This window comes from Pimephales promelas, chromosome 4 (assembly GCF_988280905.1).
Source record: "Pimephales promelas chromosome 4, fPimPro1.hap1.1, whole genome shotgun sequence".
NCBI lineage: Eukaryota > Metazoa > Chordata > Actinopteri > Cypriniformes > Leuciscidae > Pimephales > Pimephales promelas.
In genome coordinates, this window is record NC_142772.1 from 3,828,153 (window position 1) to 3,851,344 (window position 23,192).

The window sequence follows — 23,192 nt, forward strand, 5'->3', positions numbered from 1 at the left end:
AGGCCCATATTACATTTTAGCAACTACATCAGTTTCTTTTAACCATAAATTGTCCAAAATTGATTAAAAAACTACAAAAATATATATATATGTTTTGAAAGAAATTTCCTTTTTATAAGAGTCCACAGACACCCTGCAGTATACATTTCATGAATATTAGAATATTATCAAAAGAGGTCATCACTTTTATCCTTTGAGAAAGCTCACAACTTTCACAACTTCAATCGCATAAGCCATGAGAAAGAGAGAGCAAGGAAAATATTCAAGTCACAATGAAACAGAAGTAGTGATAGGCCTTACAATGCAACATGTTCCTATCGACATCTTTGTTGATCCTGTTCCGAATCCAATCAACCAATTAGATTTGAGGTACAATTTTACAGTTTATGTCAAGTTTAGAGTTACAGCCATGGTTAGATGCTTCTACATCAGTGTTATTCACCATCATTTCTGATTTTAGGGGTAATTTAGGGTTAGGTTTAGGGGTAAGGACAGGATTAAACTACATTTTCAGACAGGAATGTTCCTCCAGGATCAACAAAATATGTTGATCCAGGAACATGTCATACTTTGCAAAATCACGGTGACATCCGAGTGAGGGATTATTGAAAAAGAAAACAATGTAGGGCTGGGATTTGGCTTTGTGCATCAGTTGTTGATTGGATGTTGAGATGTGGGCGTGGCACTCAAAAGTGGAGGAAGATGAAGACATTTAGAATTCCTAAACTGAAGAATTCCTGACTGTAAAAAATAATCCCGTAATAAAATGGTAAACTACTGGCAGCTGTGGTTGCCAGCATCATACTGTAAAAATACGGTGTGTTACTGTTTTTGAAATAACAGCTAAATACCGTATTGTCCGCTACAGTATTAAAGTTTAATTTAACAGCTATATATTCTAACACCGTGTCCTAACTATACGCGACGCCGTGACCATAGCTGTCAACATTGAACATTGAAAATAAGGGAGATTTCCCGGAATCCATCGCCAAAATAAGGGATTTTTTTTACATTATTAAGAGCATAAGAAAAAAATGAAAAAAATATATATATATTTTATTCCTATGTTATGCTGTAGTGGACACCAGGACTCGATTGTTTAAAAAGGTCCAGTTATGACATTTTGATTAAACATAACAAGGTCCGAACCTTATGAAAATGAATTGTTCACATTAAAGTTTATAACGTGCTTATAAAATACACAGTGTGAATTTTGATTTCATACTGTCTTTAAGGTGGCGTGATGATGAAAACCAGGGCAAATAACGAAATAAATCCGAAATATAACTCACACACACTTTGCTTCAAACAGGTTGAACCACACTGCAATAACCTCTCAATAAACCCTTAACACAAATATGAATAATAGAAATGTGCTCTCGGTTTCCCTCAAAACGGGCCAGGGGTGGTTTAGTTTTCAGAGCCAGATGGTTGTGCTTCTGTTGCTGTTGAACATCTGCACCGAACCAGATTAAAACCTCAAAATGATTCACACCAAAGCATCCCGAATAATGCCTTATCCTGAATCAATGTGAAACTTATAAGGAGACATGTAAGGATTTCTTCATTCGGAGTCATGGGAGTTCTTCCTCAACTGACTCTTCAGATGGATCAACATTTGTACACCGTCATGCAGCTGAAGCATGTTTTTTCAAAGCTGTTTCAGTGCACACAGAGACTGCCAGCCAATCAGAGCGAGGCAGTGCAGAGGAGGCAGCCAGTGACAGCGAAGCCGTGCTGTGTAGCGAACATGGGGGAAATGAACAAATCTGCTCTCATCAGAGAACATCTGCATGCTGAGACACACAGAGGGAGATGGGAGTGTAACTGTCACTCAATGCATGTGCTTTCTGATAATGCAAATGAATCAATCGAGAATCCTCTTTTATCATTCACTGACTATAAATGTCTCTAACCGGACCAGTATTGCAGGAACTGTCCGTGGTTCTGAAAATGCTTCAGTAATGCCGGATCAGCAAGAATAACAATCAATCTGAAATTAAAGGCAGATTTTATAGGGCATCAGACTAATTAGCATGTGAATATACACTCACCTAAAGGATTTTTCAATTTCTCATTAATGCAATTATCTAATCAACCAATCACATGGCAGTTGCTTCAATGTATTTAGGGGTCAAGACAATCTCCTGAACTCCTGAAGCTAAGTACATCCCCCTTTATTCTCATCTAAATATATTATATATATACTAAATATATTAAGTATATTAATATATACTTTTTTTTCTCATTATCCCCATTATGCTCCATGATGATTCTCTTAAATTTCTCAATCCTGAAAATCATCTGGAGACTATTTTAATCAGCTCGTGCAACAAATACTATCATCACTACTGAACATTACATAATTGTAATAAGAAACCATTTAGATTCTTTACGATGATGAGAATTGTGGGGTGATGATGCACTGACACTTTATTTTCGATGGTCCACTTTTGACATTCAACATTGCAAATATGTCAACTAGCAGTGTATTGGACTGTTTGCTTAAGATCTGCTAACACTTTATTTTAAAGCTCCTCAATAGACATTATACTGCCTATAAGTACCTTTGCAAGTACATGTCATCTAATTCTAACCCAAACCCTATCAATCTACAAACACGAGAGTTACTAGTTGCTTATAGTTTCAAGATTTGTTATCACAACATATTTTCTTTTGTCAAATCAACTTTATAATAATTTATTTAGTTGAGATAACTTATTATTTTGAGTTTCTGATGATTAAATTAATCTCCTTCATTGTATTAACTCGCTTTTTCCAGTTCAATCAACTTAAAATTTTAAGGCAATCCAGGTCACTTACTTTTTTAAGTTAAACCAACAATATTTTTTACAGTGTAGTAATCACAACATTTTTTCTTTTGTAAAATCAACTTAAATAATTTATTTAGTTCAGATAACATACAATTTTGAGTTTCTGATGATTAAATCAATCTCCTTCATTGTATTAACTCACTTTTTCCAGTTCAATGAACTTAAATTTTTTAAGGCAACCAGGTTACTTTTTTAAGTTAAACCTACAATATTTTTTTACAGTGTAGAATGTCTAAAATGGACAATCGAAGTAAAGTGTGACTGAAAATAATAAAACAGGCCTCATTTTCTTCATGCTAAATATTATTACCTTTTTTATTTCTTATTCTGAGGTGAAATATGATATGGACATGTTCTTGACAAGTTTTGTGAGATTCACTCACAAAAATAACATTAGCGTTGATATAATAGGAACGTTATGCTCGTATAATAAGTGAAGCAATACTGTGTTCCTGAGATAAATACATTACACTGACCTCCTGTTTAGCTTTAATAGTTGCCTCAGCTGCAAACAACGTGAGGTGCAGCGACTGAACATGTGCTTTGTGAAACCAGAGCACAAACCACCTGGAGTCCATATGGCGGCAGAAAGAAAGACAGAATATGCCCTCTTATTTGCCTGTAAGGTGTGTCCTACTAAAAGCGTAATTAAGATATAATTGCAAATTAATTGGCAGAAAATGACAAAAGTAGGTCTCGGACGATAGTGTGAAGGGATTTATCAGAGGACGAAAAGCTCTACTTTCGTTCTTGCTCCAATTTCACGAAGAAGAAAAAACATTGGAAAACAGTTTCGCTTTTTTTTTCTTTAATAAATCTGTTGCATGGCCTCCAGTGGACAGTGAAGAGAACTGCACTTCAATTATTCATGGGAGTAAGAATATGTTTTACAAAAGAGGAAACCTGGAAGCAGATCGCTGTCCCCCCTGGAGAGACAGAGCTTTTAAGTGCTTCCATCTGGACAAAACGCAATATACGATAACATAAAGTGTACACAGATACACACACACACTTCTAACAGCAGTTTTTAAGCTGCTGAGAATAAGCCTCTGCTTCCTCGCCATCTTTACCTTCACAGAAGCAAAATGTCCCATATTTCATTGGAAAACACGAAAACACACAATATCAGGAATTAATAGCTCCTTTCACATGGCAATCGTGGTAAATACAGTAAAATTATCAGAATAAAACATAAATAGGCTGATCAACGGCTCCTTCAAATGTTTTCCCGTGAAATGAAGGATAAAACAGATGGATCCTTCTTGGCCTTGTCTACCCCAGAGTTAATTGCGCGACAGTCACGACAGGATTTTATTTTTGAGAAAGAAATTGCCGAATTACACTTTAAATGTAAGTATAGGGTTTCAACTTACTCAAATATCTAATGATACAACTTTAAAGCAGCTCAAATGTTGACTTGTGTGCAATTACAGTACATATAGGCCTAGTTTATACTCTTTATTATATACAGAAATGGACCATGGTGAACATATTTAGACAGTTTGTGAACCCAGTTTTGTTTTCAGACAGCCCCCTTGTGGTGAAAATTAGGCTTATAATGTTGTTTATATGTCTATGTGGTGTTTTTAATATGCTTTAAGACAAACCATGTGCAATTCATAAGTCAACACCATTGCGCAGTATTTTCTCCTTAAAGGGATACTCCATTTTTATTTTATTTTTTTTGGAAATAGGCTCATTTTACAACTCCCCCAGAGTTAAACTGTTGAGTTTTACCGTTTTTGAATCCATTCAGCCGATCTCCGGTTCTGGCGGTACCACTTTTAGCATACATTAGCCATTAGCTAAGACCATTAGCATTTCTAAAAAAAAAAATGACCAAAGTGTTTCGCTATTTTTCCTATTTAAAACTTGACTCTTCTGTAGTTAAATCGTGAACTAACACCGACGGAAAATGTAAAGTTGCGATTTTCCATGCTGATATGGCGAGGAACTATACTCTCATTCCTGCGTAATAATCAAGAAACTTTACTGCCGTACCATGAGTCCAGCAGGCGTAATGATATGACGCAGCGCCTGAAAATAGTCCCCGGTGACTTCCAACGTGACCGGGACTAAGTTTGTGTAGTTATGTTGACAGAAGGTAGCCTATTTTCAGGCACTGCGTCATATCATGAAAATGAAATGCTAATGGTCTTGTCCACTTTAATGATGTATGCTAAGCTATGCTAAAAGTGATACCGCCAGAACGGGAGATCAGCCTTTAAAACTTCAGTGAAAAAAACGAATGTCTCCAAAACTCGCTGGTGTTTCTGACGTCACAAACTACCTTGTTGTAACCAATTATGTAAACGTACAGGTGGCCTTTAGCATAATATTAACAGAGCACTAGGGGAGTCTCAAGACATGCTAGGAGGTTATCCCGGTATTTTTTTTTTTTTTTGTTGATATGAAAAATCGGGTAGAGTTCGCAATATAGCGGGTGTTATGATGTATATTACGATGTTATGATAAACTACGTCTTTCTCCACTGACGTTCTGAGTTGTTCAAAGCGTTTCTGATGATTTTTAGATGGCAGACTGGTATGGGAACATGGTTTGTGTAACATTAGCAACACGTAACAACGTATAGTCAAGCAAAAGGCTAATCATATTTACCGTTGGGTGTCTAACTTTATAAAGAGGGATACCATTGTGCAGTAAATTGGCTGAGTGAATCTCTGAGCTGGATTGAGCGAGTGGAGGCGGGGCTAATTAGCATATTCATAGTTCTAAATGAAGGATGTAGAGTTGCGTTCAAGCTATTTTAAGTCATGAAGATTTTTTTACAGAGGATAAAACGTTTAAATATGTAATTTTGGTGATCAAAGATGAGTTTTAAGGGATACAATTATGGACTTTAAAATAAAGTCTAGCAAATACTGTCACTCATCAGCTGTCACAGTTGCTAGGCGACAAGAACAGTCCCATTCAACAACGCTCAGTCCGACATACTTCGAAGGCGTGGCCTTTGAGTCCTTCGGAGGATGCAACCTTTGAATTGACCTATGGCTAAGCCACGCCCCCTCCACTCACTGCGCTATGGCAGCCGTCACATAGGAGACATTTCACAGGAAGCAATTGGTGATTTTTGGAGACAGAAAGATTATATATCATCTGGAAGTCACCTAAAGGGCCTTAACTATGCATTGGAGGGTTATATGAATAATTTTATTTTTGTGAATTTAATTTTATGATTGGCTCATCGCGTTTGAGGGCGTGGCTTAGCCATAGGTCAACCTTTAGCACCAACGTACTGGACATTTCTGTGATGTCACTCTTCTGAAATGACATTTAAACACTGCGCCGTTGTCTTCATTCACTCGCATGAGGAGAAGCACTTCAGTTTCACTAACCGTTCGATTTGAAAACATATTTTGAGTGACAGGCAGGAGAGTGCTGATGAATTGAAAAGGCGGTGAAGTTTGATTTTATTTACACTTTTCAGGCAAATATAAATGACTTCTTTATTGCTAATTGTCTCTGCATATTTTGAGCAGCGACGGAAGAATCAAAACAATCTGTTTTGCACGGCGCACCAATATTCTTATTGTGATTTGTGAATTTGTATTGAAGTGAGATCACCGGTCAAGCCATCGAGGACCTTCGTTCTTTTTCACACACACACACACACAAACAAACACTCTTGAGTTCTCTCATGCTATTTAAAGATACTGTAGCCCCTGTGCCTCAAAACAGCGGACCTTGAGCACGGCCGGCAGTTCCCATGGCAACCCGCATAGAGCCAATCACCTGGGGACACAGAACAGCCTTATGGGATTTGTGGTGCAATTATAACAGGATTTAAGTATTATAAACTTCAGGAAATGTCTTCTATGCCAAAAGTGCCCTAATGTTTATATTTATTATTGATAAAGATATTGTGGATATTTGAAATATTAACTACACTCACCTAAAGGATTATTAAGAACACCTGTTCGATTTCTCATTAATGTAATTATCTAATCAACCAATCGCATGGCAGTTGCTTCAATGCATTTAGGGGTCAAGACAATCTCCTGAACTCCAAACTGAATGTCAGAATGGGAAAGAAAGGGGATTTAAGCAATTTTGAGCGTGGCATGGTTGTTGGTGTCTGAGTATTTCACAATCTGCTCAGTTACTGGGATTTTCACACACAACCATTTCTAGGGTTTACAAAGAATGGTGTGAAAAGGGAAAAACATTCAGTATGCGGAAGTCCGCAGAGGCGGATGGGCTACAACAGCAGAAGACCCCACCGGGTACCACTCATCTCCACTACTAATAGGAAAAAAAGGCGACAATTTGCAAGCGCTCACCAAAATTGGTGAAAATGTTGCCTGGTCTGATGAGTCTCGATTTCTGTCGACATTCAGATGGTAGAGTCAGAATTTGGCGTAAACAGGATGAGAACATGGATCCATCATGCCTTGTTCCCACTGTGCAGGCTGGTGGTGGTGGTGTAATGGTGTGGGGGATGTTTTCTTGGCACACTTTAGGCCCCGTAATGCTTGTCAAGACAATACAATGCTGAATAAAGTCGTAGTTTTTGTTATTTTTGTCCCAAAATGTATTTTCGATGCTTCAAAACATTGTAACTAACCCACTGATGTCACATGGACTACTTTGATGATGTCTTTATTTCCTTTCTAGACAAGGACAGTATACCGTACACACATTTACAATGAAGCTCTCGGACTAAATCTAAAATATCTTAAACTGCGTTCTGAAGATAAACGGAGGTCTGACGGGCTCGGGACGACATGAGGGTGAGTCATTAATGACATCATTTTCATTTTTAGGTGAACTAACCCTTTAAAGGGTAACTCTGGGCAAGTCCATGAAAATGAAACTACTGTAAACACACAGACCAGAAGCAATGTCACTTTGTACAGAAACACCATGTGATAGACTAAACACGTACGTAATACACACACTCCAAAAAATGCTGGGTTGTTTTAACCCAATTGTGGGTCAAATATGGACAAACTCAAACACAGGGTTAAAAATTTAATTTAAAAAAAGTAACCCAATGGCTGGGTTTGTCCATATTTGACCCAAATTTGGGTTAAAACAACCCAGCATTTTTAGAGTGCATGCGCATGTGACCGTTTTCACAAATTTGTGAATTCATTTTCAAAAATGTGCACTCTGAAACACGTTTTCAAAAGCAATTTCAGGCCCCCAAAAATGCCATTGGCGTGTAAATGAACGGCCAAAACGCATAAAAAGTTTAAATTTTTAGTTTAAGGTGGCGGCCCCTGAACTGAAAGGGTAAACATGAAGAAACCAAGACATATTATCAAAAACCCAAGACATAAATGTCTTTATTGTCACTTTTGGTCAAATAAATGCACCCTTACTAAATAAAAATATTAATTTCTTATTCTATCTTCAGTTCTGAAAGTAGCTTCTGTTTTGCTCCTATCTTTTCACATTTGCTTTATCAGGTTTGACACCATTGAGAGTGCATTTCCCAACACACACTCACCGGTACAGCATGGCTTGTCTCTCTGACTGGCAGTCATTGATGCTGAGTCCACACTCCCTCAGGTAAAGCTCAAGACGCCGGCGCTCCACCAGTCTCTGTGCCGCCTCCAAAATCTGCGAAGCCAGGGCATTCGTTTCTCCTTTCTGCCCCTTTCCACGGCTTGGCACGTTTACTTTTGCCCCAGTGCTGCTCGCTGCCCCCGACGAGGCTTTCGGCTTCTTGCTGATCCCGTACAGGTCCTCGACGGAGAACTTGCCCCCCTTTGCCCCACGACCCCCAAACATGGCCATTTTCCAGGGGTTTTTGTTCGGTCTGTCGTCGTCTTCGGTTTGAGCTCTCAGTTGAGCATTTAGACGCACTCCGACTAAGTGAAAAAAGATAAAAGAAAGGTAAAAAAAGCAATGAACAAAGTTTCAGCTTGCAGGTACCAAATTGAATATCATTTATCTGAAACACACACAGAGTAAAGAAGAAAAAAAGTCTCATCTTTTGATGTTTTTTTCTTTTACATATCACTGTCAAAAGTCATTCCTTTTTAAAACATCATCTTTTTCACTGCAAAAAAAGTGCATTTTCTTAAAAAAAAATAGGGGTTTTTATTTTTTTATTTTCTTAACATTCTAAAATAACGAGATGCATTTACTTTACAAGCAAAATTGTGCAAATAATAAGCTTTGCTTTCATAGAATATCTCCTGATTTAAGATTATTTTTCTTACACCAAATAGTTTTTTTGATGTAGTTGTTGTTGCTTAAAGCATAAACCTTTAAATAAAATAAAAACAACTCGGACAAATTTAAAAAAAAGTTTACAAATCGCAGAAAAATTCAATTTCGTTCTTACTTTTGTCTCTTTTGCTTTCTCCTCTCTATTTCCCAGTCTCTTTCGCTCTTTGGAATGAAAGATGACAGAGGATTTACAGTGATGTTGTTAGATTTAAACACACACACACACACTAATGCTCAATCTGCTTGCATTGGGCTTGATTTAAAAAAATAGCAAACCTCAGATAAAAAGTGCCCAGGTCGCCCCTCCCTCATCCAACAGCTCAAACTAATGGTGTGGAAAAAGAAACGCTAAAAATGACACAATAAATCTAAGGACAGACATCCAAAAGGAAGCCAAAAATACCCCACCAAGATCTAATAATAAACGGGAATGGTTGACAGGCATCATAACATCATTTTCAAACAGGGCTATAAACAGAATATGCAGTTATTCAGTACAAGATACAAGTTTATACAGGCCGTTTTCAGGTGTGTATGAAGGACAAATCACAAATTAGATCTGTTTTACATATCATTTGTTTCTAGCAATTGGACTACAATCAAAAGTCGTGAATCCAGCACTCATTGCTCATCAAACTCTTTTGAGACTTAATGATCTGAACTGATTGGTTTTTATAGCTATATTCTAACAAGCATATTCTTATTTTACTTAATATATACAAAACAGACTGAATCTGCTTTGACTTCATTTTAGGATGTAAAATGCTAAAGTGAGTTGATATTTGTTGATATTATACAATTTTGTTGTGCAATATCACAATTTATCGATCACAATCTTGCTGTTGTTGTATAATCTCAGCATAAATGTGATTACATGAAGCCGCTCAGTCAAAACTGAGAAACATCTGAAACTAAATTGAGATTAAAATGAGACATGAAAAAACACCATATAATCTACTGGGTTGTTTCTCTCTCACACACACACACACACACACACACACACACACGCACGCAGCCAGATGTGTTGCTCTCTGTCCCATTTGTGTCAGAGGAGCACAGGAAGGGTTGAGGATGGAGATGGGGGAATAGAGAGTCGTGTAATGGATTCACAGTCATTAATCTGTTGCTCTCAGCACAGCTCCATTGCATTCTTTAGCACTGCGATATTCATCCATCAGAAAAATCCAAAAAAGAAGAATATATATCTTTTAATATTTTAATTATAAAACTATTGAGATAAAAGAAGTGCACTTACAGCATACTTTTAAAAAAAGAGTACTAATATGGAAATAAAATACGTTAAAATATATTCTTAAGGGCACAAATGGAATGTTTCCAGACACGTAATTACATGTAATATGCGATTAAACGAAAATGTATTAGTTTAAATGTGTTATAAACTTAGGTTAATAAAAGAATGAACTTTAAGCAAAACTTACGGGTGCTTTTTCAAAGTGTTATAAATAATAGTCATGAAAGTGCCCTTATACGTTTAAAGGGTTGATTATGATTTAAAGGGATAGTTCACTTTGAAATTAATTTTTGATATGTTTTATCTTACCTCAAGGGCATCCAAGATGTAGGTGTCTTTGTTTCCACAGTAGTTTTAATTTTGATATTTTTAGGTCAAACCGTTCTTGTCTATCAGTCATATAATGGAGGTCTATGGTCACCACCTCAAAGAGCATGCACAGAGAAGTCCAAATTAAACATGATTTAATGACTCGTAAATGTAAGTACACATTGATGGCCTAAGACATGAAACGAGCGGTTTGTGTGAGAGAACTAGCAGTATTTATATATTTTTTACCTCGTGTAACCACAGCCACGTCCAAGTGATCTGAAGGCACGGGCGCTTCGGTCTGCGCATGCGCCGGAAGTAATCTCTCGCGCGTGTACGTCACTCATTGTTTACACACAGATTTTGGAAGTTTCACCTTTCACTGTGAAGATCTAAACATATTTAGATATACGGGAAATCGCAACGGAAAACGATTTCAACATATCAAAATATGTTTAGATCTTCACAGTGAAAGGTAAAACTTACGAAATCATGTAAACTTTGTTTTATCACACAAACCGCTCGTTTCGTGTCTCAGGCCATCAATGTGTACTTACATTTACTAAGTACACAGTTTAATTTGGACTTCTCTGTGCATGCTCTTTGAGGTGGTGACCATAGACCTCCATTATATGACTGACAAGAACGGTTTGACCGAAAAATATCAAAATTGAAACTACTGCGGAAACAAAGACACCTACATCTTGGATGCCCTTGATGGGATGCCTTAGCCTGGTAAGCTTGGATGCCTTAGCCTGGTAAACTAAAACATACCAAAAATTAATTTCAAAGTGAACTATCCCTTTAAATTTTTTAAAAGTCACGACGCTCAAAGTTCAATGCAAATTAATGTAGATGTTTTCTTTTACAGAAATCGGTGGTGACATCACGAGACTCTAAAATTTGCATAAACCCAGTTTCCAGAACGCGATTTATAGATTATCATGACAGAATATAATCAATGACTAGAAGATAGTTAGCGCCACATCAGCTGCATACATTCATCAATTAACCATTCAGAAATGTCCTGTTGCATTCTCCATGTTGTCACTTCTTTTCCATGTTGTGTCTCCATCATTGTCCGACTTTGACTTGAACATAAAAGGTTTAAAGTTTTAAGTTTAAAGAAATTTTCAGTGTGTGTCTGTGTGAGGTAATCGTAACCGACACGCATATGCTCTCGAAGCTCCGCCCCCTGTGCCGGTAGCAGCATTTAAAGGGACATACACAAAATAAACGGTTCGTTTTTGCTCACCCTCAAAAAGTGACAATTTTAACATCCAATAAAAAATATCTGTGGGGGCATTTTGAGCTAAAACTTCACATACACACTGGGGACATCAAAGAGTTATTTTACATGGACCCCTTTAACATTTGAAGTAGGCATATACTACAACAAGTGCACATTCAATAGAATTAAGTACACTTATCTTTTAGCTACACTTAATTAAAGACTTACCAATTTTGTTTGTTAGGTAAATGTATTTTTTATTTTGAGGATTTTTTTTTTTTTTTGCAAAAGAAATTCATGCTGTCTGTATTCTTGTGAACTGTGAAGTGAAGCACTTTGATTTTCATATAGTTCGTATTACATCCTTGGAAAAGTGCTGTGGCTGTGGGAATACCCATAATTCCTTGCACTTGAATAATTTATTTAAATGTGGTCAAGGGGGAGAGTCACGTGATGGCAAGCTGGGAAATGGCAGCACCTTAGAGCAACGCTTCTGACACCCATCACCAATTAGATGATTTAATACATATTTCTTTCGCAAATTTAATCAAACTTTAATAGATAATTTACTTTTTACCTGAAACATTCGACAAACGACAAAATGACATCTAAGCAGCCGATTCGAGGGGTGCAAACACGTCTGAAAACAACGACCCCAGAGGCTAACGATTCCCCGTCACAAGAGTCAAGTAATCCAAACCCGAATTGGAAAGATCTTTTTGCTGAAATTAGTCAAATGAGCGCAACTTTGCAGGGGGTAGCAAATGATGTTATTACCATCAAAACGACTACTACAGAACTTAAAGACGCGATCAGCTCCGTACAGGCCAGACTCGACGAGGCAGAGAATCGCATCTCGCACGTGGAAGACGCATCGAATCGCTTGTCTGGTGAAACTGAGAGGATGACGAAACTTGTGGACGAACTCTGGAATAAAGCTGAGGATTTGGAAAATCGCAGCAGACGGAATAATATCAAAATAATCGGCCTTAAAGAGGGGAAAGAAGCGGGGTGCAAAATGAACGAGTATGTACAGAAGATCCTGTCAGAGGGGCTCGGGCTGATGGGATCGGAGTTCGAGATTGAACGGAGTCATCGGAGCCTGGGGCCCAAACCTAATGATGGTCAACGTCCCCGGGTCGTGTTGGTGAAATTTCTACGTTACACCGCGAGGGAGAAAGTCCTGGCCGCAGCAAAAAAGAGCAGGGGATTTGAATGGGAGGATTGCAAGCTGTCCATCTTCGAGGATATGTCGAGGGAGAGAGCGAGAATAAGGATGAAATTCGTCGCATCGAAGAAGTTACTCTGGGACCGTGAGGTTCGTCATACCCTGGCCCACCCAGCGACGTTGAGGTTTACTTGGAAGGGGAAAAAGCTAAGTTTTACTGATCACATGGAAGCGGAACGATACATAAAGGAGCACATCCATCTACAAGGAGGTGATAAATAAAGTGCTGTGACTGGATACATGTAAGTCGAAGTATTAGAATACGGGGTTACAATGGTGGGTGGACGAAAAGCTTTGGGGTCTGTCTTCCCGAGTCAGTGAGTTTTTGCTGACCGCGAGCATCACGGACCAAATGTTTGACCCAAAAGTGGGATCGCTGCCCCTTATGGGCAGTGTTTTGAGTTTACTTTTTTCTCCCTTTTTTGTTTTACTTTCTGTATGTTTTTCAAGGATCTGTTTTTCACAAAAATGTGTGAAGTTAAGTTGTTGGTTTTCTAGCGGAATTAACTATGGATATAATACCAGTTTATACATGTTAAAGGATGTTTGTTTGTTTTTTTGTTTTCTTTTTTTTTTCGAAATTGTATCGAGGCACAACAGGGGCAGTCAGTGTGTTATATTTTATTAGTTTGCGATGGATAGACAACGTGTAAATTTAATATCTTGGAATATAAATGGCTGTGGTTCACCTGTTAAAAGAAAAAAGATACTTGCATTTCTTAAGATCAAAAAGGCTGATATTGCCTTTTTACAAGAAACGCATTTCAAAGATGAAAAGGAAGCCTTGAAACTTAGAGGTGGATGGGTAGGTCATGTTTTTCATAATTCTGTATCAAGCAAGAGGAGTGGAGTAGCCATTCTAGTCAGGAAGAAAATAAATTTTGTATTGATGAATCAACATAAGGACAAGGAAGGTCGTTTACTCTGCTTAGAAGCAAAGCTCAACGATGTTAAAATAGTGCTGTGTAATGTATATGCACCAAATAAGGAGGAACCTGAATTCTTTCATGAGGTAAACAAAACATTGACAAACCTCGAAGGTTATGTTATACTTGGAGGGGACTTTAATCAGACTATGGATGGCATCCTGGACAGAAGTCAAAACAACATCAGAGCAATCCCTAGAGATAGGGCTGCTATTCACACTCTAAAAGATGACAATGGATTAACAGATATTTGGAGATTGGTTAATCCACGAGAAAGGGAATACACATTCCTCTCAAACTGTCACAAGACCTTTTCAAGAATTGATTACTTTTTGATCTCCAAATCCTTAACTGACTGTGTTGCTGATTGTATAATTGGAGTAATAGGATTGACAGATCATGCACATGTGGAGTTAAAATTAGAATTAAAGGGGGATTATAAGAAAAGGGGGAGATGGAGGCTTAATACATTTATGCTGGAAGATAAGGTCTTTATAGATTCACTGCAGGACGACATAAAGATGTTTTTTGAACTTAATATTGGGTCAACTCAGAGACTAGCAACAGTCTGGGATGCCTCTAAAGCATTTATTAGGGGGAAATGTATTGCTTATGCCAGTAGGAAAAAAAAAGAGAGTGTTAAAAAAATGAAGCTTTTAGAAAAACAAATCAGTGATTTAGAAAGAGAATTGGTACAAGGTTTTTCAGACTCGAAATTTAAACAGCTTTGTCAATTAAAATTTGATCTCCACGAACTCTTTAATAAGAAAGCAGAATATGCATTATTTAGATTAAAGACTAAGTATTATGAGAGTGGGGAAAAAGCTGGGAAACTCCTAGCTAGGCAGATTAAGCAACATGAGGCATCTCACATCATACCTGCAATAAAGGAGGGAAATAAGGTGTTCACCTCTAACAAGGAAATTAATAGGGTTTTTAATCAGTTCTATTCTAAACTATATACATCAGAATCCTATCATAGTCCGAAGGAGTTAAAAGACTTTTTAACCAATGTTACATTGCCCACTTTAACTCCTGAAGAACGAGACTCAATAGATGCACCTATAACACGAGAAGAGGTTAGAACTATTATAATGTCTTTGAAATCTGGAAAATCACCAGGCTCAGATGGATTTCCAGCAGAATATTATAAGAAGTTTGTCGATGAGTTGACCCCAGTATTAACTGATGTATATTCAGAGGTACTTGTCAGTGATATGTTACCTGACAGTTTTAATGAAGCTTTAATATCACTTATACCAAAACCTGGACGGGATACGATGGATCCTGCTAATTACCGCCCTATAAGTTTATTAAACGTAGATTGTAAAGTGTTAACAAAATTATTAGCCTCACGATTAGAAGGTGTTCTACCTAGAATTATACACAGAGATCAGGTAGGTTTTATCAAAAATAGATCCTCATCTGACAATATGAGAAGACTATTACATCTCATGTGGATGAATCATTCTAATCTAGATCCCATTGCGGCAATATCACTTGACGCAGAAAAGGCCTTCGATAGGGTGGAGTGGGGGTTTCTTTTCGCGGCCTTAGAAAAATATGGTTTTGGTTCAGGCTTTGTGAAGTGGGTTAAAATTCTTTACTCCAACCCTAAAGCAGCAGTGATAACTAATGGAATAACATCATCCTTTTTTAATCTATCTAGGTCCACCCGCCAAGGCTGCCCCCTTAGTCCACTACTTTTTACATTAGTTTTAGAACCGCTTGCTTCAATGATTAGAGATGAAACAAGAATTGGGGGCGTATTTGCAGGGGATAGAGAACATAAATTGCTACTGTATGCTGATGACATAATGCTAGTAGTTAAAGACCCTGCTTGTTCCTTGCAAATACTCCTTAATTTGATTGAATCTTATTCTAAATTTTCAGGATATAAAATCAACTGGCATAAGTCAGAGGCTATGCCAGTATCAGCAGTGTGTTTTGCTTCCTCAGTCAGTGCATTTAAGTTTAAATGGATGCATAAAGGTATTAAGTATTTAGGTATCCACCTGAGCCCTAATTTAGAGAATATAATGAATTTGAATATGGATCCTTTGTTACACAAAATACAGGCAAAATTAGATGGTTGGAAAAAGATCTTGTTAACTTTATGGGGAAAGATTAATATAATAAAGATGGTGATAGCTCCTCAGTTTAATTACATATCGGGGATGGTCCCTCTAACTATGCCTCCCCAGATATATAAACGATATAATGCTATGATTAAGAATTTTTTGTGGGAAGGTAAAAGACCCAGGATTGGCTTTAATAAGTTATGTTTGCCCAGAGATAGGGGAGGTTTAGCATTGCCGAATGTAGAGCTCTATAAAACAGCATTTGAAATGTCTAAGATCGCCAAACACTGGGGGGAAGATAATTTAGATTTAGATTGGGTATTAATAGAACGACAACTTACTTCCCCCTTTCGGCCAATAGAGGCTTTTTCACAAAATCCAGAAGGTGACTTTCAACATCATATGACCAACCCAATACTGCTTCATTCCAAAGAAGTTTGGAAAATCGCACACAAAAAATGTAAGATTTCTCACATGAGCCAATATTACTCCTCAATATGGAATAATCCTTATGTTAAGGTAGGGAAAAAGCCCTTGTTTTGGGGACAATGGTTTAGAAGTGGAATACGCACCTTAAAGGATTTATTTAGTAATGATACATTTTTATCTTACAATAGTTTAAAAGAGAATTTTAACCTAGAAGGCCGGGATCATTTCTGGAAATATTTGCAGATTAGAAATTGTCTGGTAGCAAAGGTTTCCACTGGACAGGACAAAAATGTTTTAGAAAAATTTTGTGAACTACCAAGACCCCTTCAAAAATCATCTAAATTTTATCATCTAAGTTTAAGGATAGGTGATAAGAACTGTGAAAACTTGAGATTGATTTGGCAAAGAGACATTAATAGTGACATAGATAAGGATACTTGGAACAGAATTTTGTCTAATAGTGGAAGGTACATAAGGGAAGCAAGAGGTAAATTTATCCAGTATAAGGTGTTACATCGGTATTATTATACGCCAGTGCGACTTTTTAGAATGGGCTGTTTAAGTGATAATAGATGCTGGAAATGTAAACAAGAAATTGGTACATATATGCATGTTCTTTGGCATTGTTCAAAGATTCAACCCTTTTGGAAAATTGTGTTAAAATATCTTGGAGAATGTTTGGGATTTAACCTTCCATTCTCATCAAGGATTTGCCTTTTAGGCGATAAATCTGAGATTCCCCAGGTTAAATATATTGAGTTTTCCCTTGTTACAGTGGGTGTAATCACGGCAGTACGATTGATACTCCGATTTTGGAAAGATATTCAATGTCCTTCATTTAAAATGTGGATTGAGTCTATGGTGGAGAATGTATCATATGAAAGAATGTTAGCTAAAGTGAACGGAAAGCATAGAGATGTTAACATGTGGGAGAATTTTATTCAGTTGGTTACTTTGAAGGATGACTACAGGCTTGAGTTGTAACTTGCCCATACTGTTGTGCATAAACTATAACCTTTTTATTTATTTGTTTATTTATTTTTTCCTTCATTCATTGTTATTATTTTGATTGTTGCATTTATTTATGTATATATTTTGTTATATATGAGAAAACCAATAAAAACTTAATTTCTAAAAAAAAAAAAAATGTGGTCAAGGGCACTGCACTGACTTATGAGGATATGCGCAACATTCTTATTTAAAATTAATGTTTTTAGCTCTATACATTTTGTTGATGTTTTTACAAAGCTGTGGTTGCATTATTAGGTTGGATTCATGTATTTATATTAGTAAATCTGTGTCATCTCCTTAACACCAGCATCTATCTAGCTTACAGAATGCTTTTCAGATTGTTATGTCATTAAAAAAAAGATCTATCTTTAGAAGAATTTATTTGAATATATCTGTCTGAAGAACAGTGTTCAGATGTGACTCGGAAACACACACGGGATGTGACAGGGGACGCTGAGCTGCCCTTGATCCATCCGCTGTAAGAGGGTCAGATTATCGGGGATTAAACTCTTGCCTAAGAGACTGCGATTGACTGCAGTCTCCCTGGGCACATCTGTTTCGTCTCATCTCTTCTCTTTCATTCCATCAATCACTCTCTCTTCATGCCTTCATTCAAGAGCACTGGGTTCTGTCCAAAGCGAGATAAATGTTTATAAATGTGTGGGTAGCAAAAAAAACATATTCCAAAATTCTGCTCCTTTGCCTTCACATGTTTTTCTAGTAAATATCCCATCACTCTCAGAAAAAATGTACAGAAGCTGTCACTGGGGCCTAAAATTTACATATTAGCACTTAAAATGTACATATTAGGACCTAAAATGGACATATTAGGACCTAACGAACGTGTATATATTAACACCTAAAATGTACATATTAGCACCTAAAATATACATATCACCTGAATGGACATATTAGCACATACAATGGACATATTAACACCTAAAATGTACATATTAGAACTTAAAATGTAAAAATTAACATCTAAAATGTACATATTAGGACCTAAAATGTACATATTAACACCTGAAATGTAAATATTAACAGATAAAATGTACATATTAGCACCTAAAATGTACATATCACCTAGAATGTACGTATTAGGACAAAAAATGGACATATTAGCACCTAAATGTACATATTAACACCTGAAATGTACATATTAGCACATAAAATGTACATATTAGCACCTAAAATGTACATCACCTAGGATGTACATATTAACACCTAAAATGTACATATTAGCACCTAACATACATATTAACCCTAAAATGTACATATTAGCACCTAAAATGGACAAAAGTTTACCCTTCGAATAGGTACAGCCCCAGTGACAGCTTTCGTACTTTTTTTCTGAGCGTGTACCTGGTATAGTCTTTACAAATTCATGTGCTTGCTTGAGAAAGTGCACAGTGAATCTACATTACAATTTCTTTGCTATAAGGAACATTGAAATCCCTAAAATGATCTTGCTTAAAGGTGCTAAATGATCAGGGACATGTAAACCCTCAGTAATCCACAACATATGTAGAGACAGTCTACTCCAGCATCCCCAGAGCTCATGAGATGATGTCATGGCAATTACATAAATCCATGTGCAAAACAAGGGGCCAAGGTTCACCTGGTTATAGCACGGTCCCTTTAGCCCCTGCTGGTAGATGCCGTAATTACAATGTCTGGCGGCTGTAAGCTGCCGTCTAAATCGATCCAATGGTGGTACTCGATTAGAGGTGAAGGTCTCACGTGTGTTCCGTCTCACATGTCTTTCTTTCTTCAGTCAAAAAAAAAATAAGGTATTTGATGAAAACATTCCAGGATTTTTCTCCATATAATGGACTTCAATGGGAACCAAACGGTTCAAGGTCCAAAAGACACTTTCAGTGCAAACTGCAAACTGTTCAAATGGCTTTAAATGATTCCAGACGATGAATAAGGGTCTTATCAAACGAAACGATCGCTCATTTAAAAAATAAATAACAAAGTTTTAAGTTTTATAAACTCAAATGCTCGTCTTGCTCTGTCATGCACGTTCGTGTTCAGACTTGTTCATCAAAATGAACAAATCTTTTTCTGAGTCATTTGGTTCATTCAACGAACAAAATGAACGAATTGACTTGGAAAAAGATTTGTTCATTTTGATGAACGAGTTCGAACAGGAGGGTCACAAACGTGCGTCATAGAACGTATAAAACTTAAACTTCGTTTTTTTTTTTTACACGAGCGATCGTTTCGCTTGCTAAAACCATTATTCATCGTCTGTAATCGTTTAAAGCCCTTTGAACAGTTTGCAGTTTGCACTGAAAGTGTCTTTTGGACCTTCAACCGTTTGGTCCCCATTGAAGTCCATTATATGGAGAAAAATGCTGGAATGTTTTCATCAAAAACATTAATTTCTTAATTTCTTTTCGACTGAAGAAAGAAAGACGTGGACATCTTGGATGACATGGGGGTGAGTAAATTATCAGCAAAATTCGTCATTATGTTAAGCCCGCCCACCGACTCTATACACGATTTGATTGGCCTGACCAGAGTTTGGTTTTTCCAGCTAAAACGTCTATGGAGAGTTGCTAGACCACACTGGCTAAGAAATTATTTTTGTTGCCGCTAGGTTTCTAGGCTAAAATCAAGCAGGTTCAGTTGAGATTCAGTTTGATTATAATTAATTTTTGTGTGAATATACATAAATGATCGAGTCTGTTCAGACAATTTGTACTAAACCGCTCAATTAATTGATAGTTTTACGATCACTTTCTGAACGTTTTGAAGCATCAAAGTGGTAGTTGCGTATCTGTCAATGGAGGGACAGAAATCTCTCAGATTTCATCAAAACGATCTTAATTTGTGTTCTGAAGATGAACGAAAGTCTTTTGAAGGTGAGGAATTAATGAAAGAATTTTCATTTTGGCTGAACTACAGTCATAAACGTGTTCTCTCTTTAAGTATACTTACTAAGTATTTCTTGAATATTATATTATCTGCAAGTACATTTTAAAATAATGCTTCTATGGTTTGAAACACAGCACAAGTGCACATCCAATACAATTAAGTGCACTTCTTTTACATAAGGAAGGCTTTAGTAAGGTTTCTGGACCCTTATTTCGATTCATCACTATAAACTCCTCACAATGACATGGTGTGTGTGTCAATGTAAATATGTTCTTTTTCTCTTGAAAGTTGAGTAGATCATTCTAGAATGTCTTGCTTCTCATAACAATCACATACAATGTTTATGCAGGACTTGCCTTTCCTTCTCCACACAATCTCTGATTCATTTCCAGCCAAACACAAACACTATACGTGTAGGGAATTGAATCAGAGTCAGTGGTCAGCAGCAAAACTCAACAACATGATCTTAGCTGAGCATCTTGACAGGCTGCTGTGACCCCTGTGAAATCATTTGTCTATTTATATCTCCAGTGGGTGATGTCTTAAAGCGGTCTGCAAAATAAGGGAGGGCGTACAGTATCTAGAGCACATCTACAGGACAGAAAATAATATAATGGTAAAACCAAGGTCATTTGAACTTACGCATCATCAGAGACTTTAAAAACACGCCCACTGTCCAGTTCTCAGGCATATACAGTGACGCACACATGAATGAGTTATATGTTATAATGCATGGTGACAGAGAGAGGCCAAAGGCATTGCATATAGCCTTCAGGAGAAACTGTGATGATGGGTTATCATCTTTCACCAAAGGAAAAGTGCAACACAATTATAAAATACACACAAAAATAATCTTTTACTAACCTGAAATAAACAGATGTCAAATGGACTTGGTTACACACATGGCTGAAAACAGACTCTATATATTTCTACAAATAAACACAATTTTTCATAGGCATCTAAACATAATCAGGATTTCTAATGTATTTGCACATGTTTACATGCACTGAAATAAAAGATCTTCTATGCTAATTTCACTCAATCTACCAGAATATGCTATTGCATATGATTTAGCACACAGTGTTTCTTATTGTTCCATTACAAGGACCAATCCTTGCACACGATACACTGCTTCATCATCTCATGTACTCCACTCTTGTTTAATCTTATGTATTGAAATGTGCACAGAGAGATTCTCTTACATTTTTTGCTATTTTCTCACAGATTAAATAAAAGTAAATAAAAAAGAGAAATGAAATAGGTCCCTGCAGCCTGCCACCTCCATCTCGACTGTCTGTGTTTCATAACGAATGATCAGTCAGATCACTGCAATAGGATGCCCCCTGTTGTCATACTACAATTCATTTTATGCCTGAACACAATATTATATTTATTGAATTGGCTAAATATAGATCAATCGTTGCATGCATTACCTGTCTTAGATTAAAACTATGTTCTTTCCTGAATGCTCTTAGAAAATGGCTTTAAAATGTCAGGTCCAAAGTTTTACCAAAATGCATGCATGTCCAAAAAATATTGTGCCATGTGCAAAAACATTTTTTTTTTTTTTTCCTGATAAGCAGTGAAAAGTAGGCCTACATTTTAATCTCCTTCGTGGACATTTAAGAGTTATTGCTTTCTTCTTTCAAAGTTTTTCAAAGACTTTCTTCAAAACAAAAAGAAAGTCAAATCATATATCTAGAGAACAAAATAACATTTCATGTCGAAGAAAAATCTATTTCTTCTCAACAGAAATCGAAATTTGAGCTCTGGATTAAATGCGTGCATTTACTTATCTCACTTGCACAAAAACATTCAGTATTCCTCATAAATAAAAAGAGTGAAGTACAAATGCTGAATATTATGCACAAATCTGCAATTATGCAAAATTCACTTTTATAAGGTGTTTGAACACGGATGTGTGTCCACAATTTATTATCCTTTTTTTTTTTGGCCTTCAAAAGTCTTAAATTGCACACATGTACATTGTCAGAAAAAAAGGTACAAAAGCGGTCACTGGGGCTGTACCTTTGTATCCAAAGGCTACATATTGGTACCTTAGTGGTACATATTAAAATGTACATAGTAGCACCTGAAATGTACATATTAGCTCATGAAATGTACATATTAGCACCTAAAATGTACATATTAACACCTAAAATTTACATATTACCACTTTCCCCCCATTTCAAGCCCTCCCTCAGACAACAATATAATAAAATTTAAAAAGCCAGTTCATGACCCCTTTAAATCCATTAATACCAAGAGCTGGTGCCTGACATAACATGGAAACTAACCCATGGATGTAATTCACTAATCGAAGAAAAATATGTATACCATACATACATATTTTTCTTCAAATAGGGATTACATCTGTGGGTTGATTTCCATGCTTCAGGACAAATTGATCAGAACAAAATACTTCAGTATTGACTTTGAGAAACACACAATAATGTGTTAAAAAAATTGTCTTAGTAAAAGTTATAAATATAGTAATAAAAATATACAATACAACCTAAATAAAGTATTCAACAAGACAGCCAGTTAACATCAATTAACACAAGTAAATAAAGCAATTAAGGAGCTCTTTGAAGGTATATCTGAATAAAATGTGTAATGCATATGACATACGCATAATTATTCTCTCCCACTAGCATTTGCATTTATTTTTGGTGTTGCTGTTGATGTTAAATTACCATTAGACCTCTGCAGTAGATTGAATTCTCTTCTTTTAACCCTCAAATTGTATTCACTTTACAGCCCTTAAACGTGGACAAATGTGGCCACAGAGGACTCAGGTGTGATCC

At 36.6% G+C, this 23,192-nt stretch overlaps 1 long non-coding RNA gene across 1 annotated transcript in view; it reads left to right on the plus strand.

Moving 5' to 3' along the window:
- The window catches only part of LOC148981551 (uncharacterized), a 33,718-nt gene extending 25,264 nt beyond the window's left edge, over window positions 1-8,454 (plus strand). The window contains exons 3-4 of the long non-coding RNA XR_016168214.1: window positions 7,470-7,585; window positions 8,267-8,454. This is a non-coding gene — a long non-coding RNA (uncharacterized LOC148981551). The remainder of the gene's footprint in view (window positions 1-7,469; window positions 7,586-8,266) is intronic.
- Window positions 8,455-23,192: the final 14,738 nt, after the last annotated feature.